The 12,392-nt window shown below is 42.6% G+C and overlaps 1 protein-coding gene and 1 long non-coding RNA gene across 12 annotated transcripts in view; one reads left to right on the top strand and one right to left on the bottom strand.

The window, feature by feature from the left end:
- Positions 1 to 739, bottom strand: part of LOC123597470 (mediator of RNA polymerase II transcription subunit 18) — a 134,815-nt gene extending 134,076 nt beyond the window's left edge. For 3 of the 10 annotated variants that reach the window (XM_045476296.1, XM_045476301.1, XM_045476302.1), the window contains exon 1: positions 544 to 710. The gene's annotated coding sequence lies outside the window, so the exon portion shown is untranslated. Of the gene's footprint in view, positions 1 to 56 lie in introns of all 10 variants that reach the window. The other 7 variants (XM_045476313.1, XM_045476315.1, XM_045476316.1 and 4 more) reach the window with 7 other exon arrangements.
- A 73-nt stretch (positions 740 to 812) lies between these two features.
- LOC123597474 lies at positions 813 to 12,034 on the top strand. Of its 2 annotated transcripts, none has more exons than XR_006712133.1 (4): positions 813 to 892; positions 3,600 to 3,689; positions 9,690 to 10,207; positions 10,839 to 12,034. It is a non-coding gene; the product is annotated as an uncharacterized LOC123597474 (long non-coding RNA). The 2 variants fall into 2 exon arrangements; XR_006712132.1 differs by lacking the exon at positions 813 to 892 and adding an exon at positions 2,367 to 2,717.
- Positions 12,035 to 12,392: the final 358 nt, after the last annotated feature.

Below are 12,392 nucleotides of genomic sequence, written 5' to 3'. Positions count from 1 at the left end.
GGAGAGACAACAGATCTGCTCGAGTCATTGGCCTTGACATCAAAATATTCATTTACCCATTCAAACTTTTTGAGTAGCTGGTATAGGCCCGTTTCAGGAACTGATGATACAGAAATATACACAGGAGACTTGGTCATGGAGTTACAGCATAATCTTCTAGTCTCAAAGTCTGAAATCTCTAAAAGTTTTCTGTGCAATCTTGAAGAAGTCATCAATCCTCTCACCCTGGAACTCAATGTCTTACCTATAAAATGGGGCCAACTGTTTCACCTCCAAGACTTTGTGACTCGGGCATGCGATAACATTCAGACCCGAAAAGTGACTTAAGAGACTTTGTCTACTCTTTAATTTATAGATGAAAATATTGTGTCTTTGGGAGAGGGGCCCAAGGACACAGGAAGTCGGTGGCAGAGCTTGGATCAGACTAAAATCTAGGCGTTCCGCCTCCCTGAAAACGCCTTTCAAAGCCAGCGAGGCGGAAAGTGTTTTTAAGAGGATGGTTTAGGTCCCTTAAGTCAGCATCAAAGACACGTGTCCACTTACACTAGAAACACACCTCCGAGCGCGCTGTAGTCTCTACTCGCAAAATGGGTAATATATTCACCCCAGCACGTCGGAGCCTTTAAACGACAATTAGCCCCCAGCCCTAAAGTTAAAGCCCTCTGGGTGTTGCAACACCTCTTCTTCGTCTTTCCATTTCCGGCAAGAGGCGGTCGTCACGTAAATCTCCACACCGACGTAAGGGTGCCGAGAAGGGATAAAAAGCTCCTCTTTTCTGGCTCGCAAGCAGAAGCGCATGCGCAAGATGCCTTGCTGCTGTATGGGAGATGGCGCCTTTTTTTGGAGCGTTCCTCTGGGATTTACCGGTGTCGTTGATGTCATAGGCCACCCTGTAGGAAAATATTTTTTCAAGTTCGACGACCTGGAAAGTTTTGCCTTAGGAAATCTCTTGACAGGCAAAAGAGAGCCTGGGGGAGGGAGCTGCAGAAAGCAGAGGAGAGAGGGTGAAAAGACACCCTTTACTGCGAAGTATAATGTTCTGAACAATTGGGGAGCTTAGCAAAACACTTAATATTTGTTCACTTTACTGTATATATTTTACTTCAAGTTGAAAATATAGGGAGATAAGTAAATTCAACGAATGTTTGTTGAACGTTGATTTGTGTTGAGTGTATAAGGTGCGGACAAAGTGAGGACTAGAGTGAAGTGGATGAGGCATTCTCCTGGAATGAAAGAATCAAAGGGACACCAGAAATTCAGTGGCTGTTAAGGACAGCCGAAAAAGGACAAGAGAAGTGACAGCCAGAGGCTGAGAGGCGCCAGAGAATCATAAAAGTAGGCATAGATTTGCCACCTCTTTGTAACATAATAGTTCCTAACAAAACCTTGGATCAAAAAGATTAATTTGGTTTGTAATGTTTCATTCATGTTTATAATGTTGAAAGAGAGCAGGAAAGTGGGTGAATGAAAATGTTGGTGCCAAAAAAGAAAGAAAGACAGCGGCTAAGATAAATAATATTTTAATGCAATATGTTACAAATTTAATGCAAACAATACTGAACAGAATATCAAAATTTAATATTTGATCCTCACAGCAGCCCTACGAGCCACGTACAATCATTACTGTAATTTCACTGATGGGGAAACCCAGGCAACGAGTTGTTGGCATACAAAGGAGCGGAGAGACTGCGATACAAACGTAAGATGGTTGACTTCAGAGCCCTCTCTCTTAATTACTTTACTGTACTTGCACTTCTAGCTCTAGTTTCCCTGCTGTTACCTACACCACCTCCCATTCATTTTTTTAATTGAACATTTCTTGAAAGTCTAGACTGTTCCAGACTTTCTGTTTGCTGTTGACTCCATCTGTACCCTCAAAAGAGTTTATAGGCACGTTGTGGGAATCAGAGGGTCAAACTACGGAGCCTGTACCATGTGATTTGATTCAATAGAAAAATGAGGTATCAGCAGCTCAGCTGCTTTGGAAGCAAGCAGGACACTTGATCCATCGTGGGGGCATCAATGAAGGATTCCTGGAAAAGGTCATCAAAGCCCAGAGTAACCTGAAGGATCAATAGGTGTTAGATAAAGAAGGGAGGAAAGGGAGTTTCAGGTGAGGGGAACAGCATGTACAAAAGGACACAGAGTTAAGTAGAATTAGGATATAGAATCTGAGGTTAGGGGCCAAAATAAACGAGTCCAGGGAAGGAGTAAGGCCCCAATCCCGGAAGAATTTGCATGCCAGTCTAAACATTTGTGAGCTTTAAAAAAATCACCCGGGGGACCCCTGAGTGGCTCATTTGGTTAAGTGTCGGAATTTGGCTCAGGTCATGATCTCACAGTTCTTGAGTTCGAGCGTGCATCAGTCTCTGCACTGAGGAGCCTGCTTGGAATTCTCTCTCTCTCCCTTTGTCTGCTCCTTCCACTCACTCTCTCAAAATAAATAATACAAAATAAGATCACCCTGGTTGCAATGTGGAGAAAAGTTTGAGGAAGGAGAGCTTGGAGAAAGAAGACCAGTGAGGAGCTTTGACGCAACTCCAGCTGAGAAATAATTGCAAGAAAAAAGAGATTTTAAAAATACAGAATGGTTTGATGACTAACCAGAGCTAAAGATAGAAGGAGTCACAGGTGTCTAGATTTCTACCTTGGGTGGCCACGGTAGTGCTTTTTTTCTGAGCTAGGAAACACAAAGCAGTGTGGGTGAGGCAGGAAAGGTGAGTTCATATGTAGATACATTGAGCATGAGGTGTTTATGAAACACACAAGTGGTAGTGCCCAGCCAGAGTTAGAAGAGAGAGACCTGGGCTGGAGGTAGTCATTTCAGAGTCAGAGCCTCATAGATGGTAGCTGAAGGCATGAGAATAATTGAGATCACCCTGAAAGAGTGTAGAACAGGAAGACAAGATGGCTAAGCAACTGGACCTTGCACAGGACTCTGATGGTTATTAAGGCTGCATATACCCCAGGGCTTAGGATGTGCCTCCTGATCTGCCTAGTGATTCACAATGTTGGGCAGAATGACAAGCTCTCAGCGCTCTAATGACTGGAGGAGGTTGCAAAATTGCTGGCCCTCTTTTTTTCATATACAGACACCAACTTTGGAAAGTCCAGTGAATTAAGGGTCCTTTGAGGCACCATAGTATTTATCCAAATTTTAGCTGGCATTTCAAGGTAGGGTTAAATTAAAAAAGAGAAAGATGGACAGGAAATCTGTGAACAAAATGGTAAAACTTGGACAAAGTCTAGGAGTTACAGGGATGGATTTTTCTGATGAGGCTGTGAGGCCTGGAGCCTAGGATGGGCCTCACTTCTGTCCTCTGCCACTACCCAGCTGTGCTACCTTGGGCAACTCACTTCCCCTCTCTGGGCCTCAGCTTCCTTTCTTGTGAAACAGAGATAAAAATAGTACTTTTTAAGGTGGAATTTGCAAAAATAAAATGAGATGTTCATGAAACACTTAGCGCAGTGGCTGGCTTATTGTAAGCAATCAATAAATGGTTGTAACTGTTATTGGTTTTATATCTTGTATCTCATTTGTGCAAGCACATTCTGTCTTATTGAATATATTTTGTGCATGTTTCATCTCCCTGGTACAGATTATGAACATCCTGAAGGGAAGAATCATTATTTTCTTCACATAATGTGTGTCTTAGCTGGAGCTGCTATACCAAAATGCCATCAAGTGGGTGAGTTATAAACAATAGAAATTTATTCTTCACAGTTCTGGAGTCTAGAAGTATGACATTAGGGTACCAGCAGGGTTGGGTTCTGTGAGATCCCACTTCTGGGCTGCTGTTGCTGACTTCCTGTATCCTCACATGGTGAAGAGCAGAGTAAAGCAAACTTCTCAGGACTTTTATAAGAGGACTTTTTATAAGACCACCAATTCTATTCACGGGGGGCATTTCCATCATGACCTCATCTAATCCTAATCACCTCGCAAAGGCCCCACCTCCTAGTACTGTTACATTGGAGGGTAGGGGTTCAACGTACGAATTTGGGGGGAGACACAACATTCAGTTCATAATAATGTGCTTTGTGTGTAGTAGGTGTTTAAAAATTTTGTTGAAAACATCACAATTACTACCGATTATTGAACTGTTGCTCTACACCAATAACTTGTCACTATATGTGTGTAGATATGCCAAATACTGCTAAAATGTACATATTACCATCTCGATGTTACAGAAGAGAAAAAAAGAGGTTTAGAGAGGTAAGGTGACTTACCCAAAGCCAAATGCCAGCAAATGGCAGAACTCATTCACAAGTTCAGTTCTTTCTGACACCAAGCTTGTCTCTTTATCATGCTTCCTTCTGAATTCCTGGGCTCTTTCTCCACAGTGAATTTCCCCAGTTACTACAGTTAGTGCCAGCAAAGGAGGAGAAAAGTTTATACATCAATGCTTCCCAGCCAGTCACCAGACTGGGCTCAAAGAGTTAGTTAGGACCAGTTTTTAAGCAGTCTTCATTGGGACAGCAGACCATCAGTATGAATTTCCAGACACATGTACCTATACACAGTTTCTTCATCAGCTCTCAAGAGTGGCCTGATGGGAATTAAGATAGATCTACACCACCATTATATGCAATGCTAGACCCTCACTCTTAGTGTTACAAACTAATATTTCCCCAGGAATCACCTGACATTTATTGGCTGATTCCTATATGTGTAGTCCTATGGAAAAGGTATAACCATTGCTTTTCAATCTAATTAACCCCAGCATCCGCATCAGTCATGTTATCCCTCCATTCAGAGCAAAATCCAAAGTCCTCCTTATGCCTACATGATCTGCCCCCATCACATGTTACCTTTTTGACCATATTCCCACCATCCCCATCTGTGCCTGCCCCGCCCCCCCAGCCCAGCTCTAGCCACGTTCTTCTCATTGCTCTTACTTGAACATGTTAAAGATAACTCTCATCTTAAGTCTTTTGCAGTTATAGGAAGTGTGCCTCCCTCATTTCCTGCTCTATTTTTCTTCATAGCACGTTTGACTAGGCAACATACTGCTTACTTACTGAATTGTTTATCCACCCCACCCCATTAAAGTCATAAGCAAGCTCCGTGAAAGCAGGGCCTTTGTTTTGTTCACTGCAGTATCCCCAGCTCCTGGAATAATGCCTGGCACAGTGCAGGCACTTGATAAATGTTGTTTTTGTTGACAGAATGATTAGTAGAAAACAGAGGTTAGCAGAAGGATTATTAAATGATTTTCTTGGTCTCCTATATTTAGCCAGCACTGGATTTGGGGGTGGGAAACCTAAGTCCTTAGATTCCAGGCCAGGGACACTGCAATTTTGCTCTAGTATGTGCTATCCAGGGTGGCAGCCACAAACCACATGTGGTTACTAACCACTTGAAATCTGGCTAGTTCAAATTGAGATCTGCTATGGCTGTAAGATATACATGGGGTTATGAAGACTTACTATGATAAAAAGAATGTGAAGTCGTGTCATACTTTAAATTTTTTTAAGTTTGTTTATTTATTTTGAGAGAGACAGCAAGCAGGGGAGGGTCAGAGAGAGAGAGAGAGAGAGGGAGAGAGAGAATCCCAAGCAGGCTCTACGCTGTCAGAGTGGAGCCCGATGTGGGGCTTGAACTCATGAACCGTGGGATCACGACCTGAGCTGAAACCAAGAGTCAGATGCTTAACCAACTGAACCCCCCTGGGAATCCTGCATAATACTTTTTAAATTGATCACATGTTGAACTGATATTTGGGGTATTTGGAATTTAATACAATATATCATTAAGTTTAATTTCTCCCTTTTTTATTACTTTTTAAAATATAACTACTAGATTACTTTGAATTACATATGTGGCTAGCATTTTATTGCAATTGTACAGCACTACTATAGGATCTAGATTTGAAGATGTAGCTTTAGAGCCAGACAGATCTAGGCTTGAATCCCAGACGCTGCTTATGTGGCCTCAGGCAAGTTATTTAACTTGTTAGGCCTTTGGCAGTGCATGACACATACTGTATGTTGTAGGTATGTAATGAATCAGAGTTACTATTAGGGGAATGGTTTAGGAACTGGGGAGTGTTTAATTTGGAAAAGACTTGAGAAGGGTGGAATATAACATCTGTCTTCAAGTATATGAAATGATGATGAAATCAGGAATGAGAGGGTGGAGAAGAGGAAGGAAGTATCTGACATTTATTGAGCATCAGGTATCAGAGGCTTTATACATATTAATCTCATTTCAATCTCATAGCACTTTAACCCACTTGACAGATGAGGGAGAAGTTAAGTTGCTTGCTAATAACTGGTAGAGTCAGTATTAAAACTCAGATCTGTCTGCCTCCAGAGATTTTGCTTACTATCCTAAGATTCTCTGATTCTAAGAAAAATTTGACTTCTTTTGTGTAGTTCCAAAGGACAGGATTAGAAATGCTGGGTGGAAATTATAGGGAGACAGATTTCAGCTTTATATGAAGAACACATATAGGGACCCCAGTGCTGGTGTCTAGGAGTGAAAATGACTGTCTGGATGAGAAGTAAACTCCCTTTCAGTAGAAGTATTGAGGCAGAGATTATGGTAGGAGGAATTCTTGCCTGGAGTGGGAGATTGATCTATTCTATCACCTTGATTCTTAGACACTATTCACTCTAAGTCACAGCTTTTACATAATAACAGAATTTCAGGCAATTGAGAAACAGCTCCATCTACAAGTACTATTATAAGACAAAGCCTGATAAACATGGACACAAAGTACATCTTCAAGTTGAAAAAATATGGTAGTTGAACCTTTATGACTTCAAAATTCACAGAGACATCTAGCCTTAGTAATTCTTTACCTTTGGATTTTTTTTTTTCATATTATGGAAACGACGGCATCATTATTAACAGTAACTACCAACAGCAAACACCCAATGACAAATAATAAATGATACAATTCTTGCTCTTAAGGAGTTTGGTTTGCTGAGAGTCCGGTAAAACATCCCAGGTTATTTTGTGCCTGGTAATATTCACTGGCTGCTGACTCAAGAGTTCATCTCCCTACCCCACCCCTTGTATGACAGGCAGCATCAGCCATTTCATCCTCTTAATCTCAAGGCAAGGACCTAAGAAAGTCTGTTGCAGAAGGGTAATTGGCCTATTTACCTGCTCCTTTCCACTTAGCCCAGCCAACCTAACCCCCGCCTCTGGTTGACCAGGTGTTGAGGTGCCTCGAGGGGATAGGCTATAATAGTTAATGTGTTACATGTATCCATAAAAGATTAAAGATTAGCCCTATTTTAGCTGAACTGTAACTGTCTGTTTGGGTTTCTCCCCTCTCAGGTCTGTCTGGGGAAATCAGTGTGGTTTCTGCCTGAGGATAATTAACCCACTGGGTCTCGAATTCCCTAGATGGAGGCCCTTTGACAGCTCCCTTCTAGTGCTTGCTTACTGGGTACCATACCAGGCTCTGTTGGAAGCACTTTTTGTGAGTCTGGACCCCTCATTTACTCCTCATACCAGCCTTCTGGAGCAGGTTGTGGTCTTCCAGTCTCAGAGCTGGAAGCATTGTGAGTCTGCCATGTGCTGTCTTTAGAAGGAAGAGGGTTTGCTTTTGGTCCCCTAAGATTTCATCATCATTAACCCCTTCCTTGGGCCAGAGAGTCATATGCTATTATCTGCATTATCAACTCAAACATTTCCTGGAGGAGACTCTGGGTCCAGCCCAGAGGGTAGAAAGGAGCCCAAGGAGATTCCATGGAGAAGCAGAAAGGTGTGGGTTAACACACTCTTGCTTAGGGTTTAAGATGGGCCCTGGAGTCAGGCTGTTTGGGTTAAAATTCTCTCACTGTCAGGGTGCCTGGCTAGCTCAGTTGGTAGAACATATGACTCTTGATCTTCGAGTTGTGAGTTCGAGATCCACGTTGGAGGTAGAATTTACTTAAAAATTTTTTCTTAATGTTTATTTATTTATTTTTGAAAGACAGAGAGACACAGAGCATGTGCGGGGGAGGGGCAGAGAGAGAGGGAGACACAGAATCAGAAGCGGGCTCCAGGCTCCGAGCTGTCAGCACAGAGTCTGACATGGGGCTCAAACTCATGAACCACGAGATCGTGACCTGAGCAGAAGTCGGACGCTTAAGTGACTGAGCCACCCAGGTGCCCCTAAATTTTTTTTTTTTTCGTTTAAAGTATCACTGTCTAAGCCATGTAAACTTGGGCAAGTTACTTTGCCTCTGCAAACCTCATGCCCTCATCTCTCCAGTGGAGAGAATACTAGTAATTTCCTCTAAGGTTGTTATAAGGATTGACTGATACACTTGGCAGGTGACAAGTATCAATTAAAATTTTAACTATTCCCAATATCATTGTGGGATTTGTACTCTGTTAAACATGGATTAACAAACAAGCAAACGCAGGTCACATCTGGACCCAGCTATGTACTGGTGTGTGGCCTTGAGCTGGTACTTGATTTCTCTGAATCTGTTTTCTTTCTTTCTTTCTCTTTCTTTCTTTCTTTCTTTCTTTCTTTCTTTCTTTCTTTCTTTCTTTCTTTCCTTCTCTTTCTTTCTCTTTCTTTCTTTCTTTCTTTCCTTCTTTTTTTTTTTATTTTTTATTTAAAAAAAAATTTTTTTTTTTCAACGTTTATTTATTTTTGGGACAGAGAGAGACAGAGCATGAATGGGGGAGGGGCAGAGAGAGAGGGAGACACAGAATCGGAAACAGGCTCCAGGCTCTGAGCCATCAGCCCAGAGCCCAACGCGGGGCTCGAACTCACGGACCGCGAGATCGTGACCTGGCTGAAGTCGGACGCTTAACCGACTGCGCCACCCAGGCGCCCCTCTTTCTTTCCTTCTTAAGTAGGCTCCACACCCAACATGAGACTTGAGCTCACAACCCTGAGATCAAGAGTCATATGCTGTACCAACTGAGCTAGCCAGGCACCTCTCTCTGAGTCTTTCTTGAGAGCTTGTTTGGAGGTTCTAGTAGGGGAGCACTCTGAGTCTTTCTTAACCTGTAAAACAAGGAGATTACCTACTTGAAAAGATTGCTATGAAGATAGATGATAGATAGAATATAGATGATATATACCGGTAGAGATGTATGGTACTGGTGCTTAGCATGTAATAGGTGTTTTCAGACACTGCCTTTAAGTAACCTGGCTGAGGGGGCAGGGCATAAGCATTAAAAAGAGAACTAATGTAAAGAAAATTTTAAGGAAAGTTGGTATGTCCCTGTATGGACATAGCAAGCACACTGTGACATATCGTTCAGTCAACACTTAACTGTGTGCCTGTTGTAGGCCAAGCATTGTTCTGGGCTCTTGGAATATAAGAATAAGCAGAACAGGCAGTGCTTTCTACCCATGGGTCCTGACCCCATGCTTTAATAAAATCACCTTTTTTTTTGCTCCAAAAAAAAAAAAAAAAAAAATAAAAAGAACAAACAGGACAGCCTCAATCCCTCCCCTGACAGAGCCTACATTTTAGTGGAAAGAAGTGATAAAGAATTGTGTTTGACTGGCTTTTCTGCTTGCTCTTAGGGTTCTTTCTTCCCATTTCCTTGGGTGCAAGAGTGAGAATGTGGCAATGGCAACAATCATCATGGCAGAGAAAAGCTGCCAATAAACAAAGGAGGAAGTGGGCACAGGGTCCTTCATAAGGACCAGTCAACCAGGGAGCTAATTCTCAATATCGTTGTCCTTCCTGCTTGTTAATTGCTGCCATTTGTTTGTTTATAGTGAATGGAATTATCTCCATTGGCAACTATGCACCAAAAACCCATAGAAGGTCCCACCTTCGTGCTATCTGCAGATGCAAGAATGGTTGAGGCCTCAGATCCCAGCTCCTACTACAGTGAGAAAAAGAGAACTAATGGTAGCCCTTAATGGTGCACATGAGCATAGCAATCCCCAGTTCACCAAGTGCTTTTAATTCGTTTCAGTCCATTCTCCCACCATCAGTAGTAAGAGATAGGAAGAAGGGCAGTGTGGCAAAGGACAAAGAAGCAGACCCACGTCACCTAGGCTGAGATGCCAACTCCACCTTTGTAAGCTGGGTGACCTCAAGCAGTGACATCGTCTCCTCCAGCCATTATGAAGATAAAAGGAAATGTACATGACACATCTCGCAGGGTGGTATGTGCGGTGACTGGGTTGCTGGTATAGTGGCCGTCCCAGTTCTGCGGATATGGACATGGCTCAATGGAAGTCATGAAAAAACTGTAAGCAAGAGCTGAGACTTTCTGAGAGATCTCCAGGTTAGAAGAATTCATCACTGTTGTCTATTCTTCCCCCAAAAGAGGCAAAAATGGGCTGTGCAGGAAATGGAGACCATACCAAAGGGGTGACTTAGGGAAAGAACTTCTCATGTGAAACCTTAGGCCCATAGACTTAAAAGTGAGCTTTCAGGCCCAGTTCAGCTCCCTCCCCCCAACCTGATAGAGCACATGGGGAAATCAAGGTCTAAGGAGCAGAAGGGACTTGCCTAAATGACTCAGCATAGAATGGGAAGCCCAAAAACTGGCTAGACTTTCCTCTTGCTATTTCAAGCTCTTTAGTTGTACAGACTTGTGGTCAGTTTTTTTTTTTTTTTTTTTTGGTCAGTTCTTGACCTTTCACTAGCTAGCTGTGTGATAGAACATCTCTAACGTTCAGCATCTGCATTTGTGAAATGAAATAATAGCATCTACTTCACTGGTTTGCTGTAAATATTAAATTATATGGCGCATGTTGAATGTACAATAATTTAAATATTTATACATTTTCGGGGCTCCTGGCTGGCTCAGTTGGAGGAGTGTGCAACTCTTGAGTTTAAGCTCCACATTGGGTGTAGAGATTACATAAAAAATGAAATCTTTAAAAAAAATGCATACATTTCCCATTTTACAGATGAGGAACTGAGGCTTGTTGAAACTTCTCTTGGTTCTCTCTGGTCAAAGAGAGAGCCTAGAAGAATCGAAGAAACCTCTGGCTGAATATTGGTCGGGCATAGGGTGAGCCAAGATCTCCTTATACATGGTACTGGGAGCCACCTTTCTGTCCAGGAGCTAAAGAAGACACTAGCCACCCAGAGTGACCTTCCTTGTTCCTGCTGCTTCAATGCACAAACAGGTTGTGAAACATCTGGGCGGTGACTCAGCCTGGGGGCCTGTTCTGCTGGTCAGCTCAGACGGGCTAGGGCTGTTTGGTTGAGCCTCGAAAGGACATCCTGTCTAACAAACACATTGCCTGTCAAAGCCCTGACAGGGGGTGCCAAGCACAGACTGTGAACTCTAGCCCCTGAGGCGTCACAGATGATTGAACTGGGGTGCCTGAGTTGTATACAACATCTCCTTGTTGTTATTCTGACCTAATAACCAACCAGGGTCAATGTCATGAAGAGGGAAACGTATTAGAGGCTGGGGAGCTCCTATTTCTCAAGAGGCAGTTTGAAATTGATAGCCAGGTCCTGGGCTTTTGGTGTCCCCGTTAGGCAGACCTGAGTTCAGATCCTAGCTCTGCTGTTTATTGTCCTTGTGAGCTTGGACAGGTGGTTTACTCTTGGTGGATTTCAATTTCCTTATTCTATAAAATGCCCATTTTTTCAAAATTATCTTTTAGAAATAAAAGATGTAAATTTCTTGAAACATAGGAAATTCTCCATAAATTGTTACTAGGATCCTGTGCCAAGGTCTTCCTCTTCCTCTACTCCAAACCAAAATTTTCCCTTCTGAACTGAAAGGATTTATATTGAAGAGGCACTCAGGCAGAAGTGGTAAGATAGCAACCAGATATACTCAAGCCAGGTTTTTTCATTGCTATTCCATTGGTTAATGGATTTATTTCCTAATATTAGAATCAAGGAGTCTGGTAGACTGAAAATTGGTTCCCCAAAATATTCAGATCCTAATCTGGAACTGGTCAATGTTACCTTGTATGGCAAAAGCGACTTCGTAGAAGTGATTAAATTAAGGATGTTAAGATTATCTGGGTGTGCCCTAAATGTAAGCACGGGAATCTTTAAGCGCGAATGAGCGGGGGAGGGGCAGAGAGAGAGACAGAGACACAGAATCCAAAGCAGGCTCCAGGCTCTAAGCTGTCAGCACAGAGCCCGATGCTGGGCTGAAACTCACAAACCACGAGATCATGACCTGAGCCAAAGTCAGATGCTTAACGGACTGAGACACCCAGGTGCCCCAGCACAGGAATCTTTATAAGAAGGAAGGAGAAGAGGGGCGCCTGGTGGCTCGGTGGGTTAAGCTAGAGGATGCTTGGTTTCAGCTCAGGTCATGATCTCACGGGTTTGTGAGTTTGAACCCTATGTCAGGCTCTGCACTGATAACACAGAGCCTACTTGGGATTTTCTCTCTGCCTCTCTCTCTCAAAATAAATAAACTCAAGAAAATAAATAAATAAATAAATAAAATAAAAATAAATAATGCTACATTATGCTACATGAAAGAA

Source organism: Leopardus geoffroyi, chromosome C1, assembly GCF_018350155.1.
Source record: "Leopardus geoffroyi isolate Oge1 chromosome C1, O.geoffroyi_Oge1_pat1.0, whole genome shotgun sequence".
In the NCBI taxonomy this organism is placed as follows: Eukaryota; Metazoa; Chordata; class Mammalia; order Carnivora; family Felidae; genus Leopardus; species Leopardus geoffroyi.
This window is presented reverse-complemented; position numbering and strand designations above follow the sequence as displayed.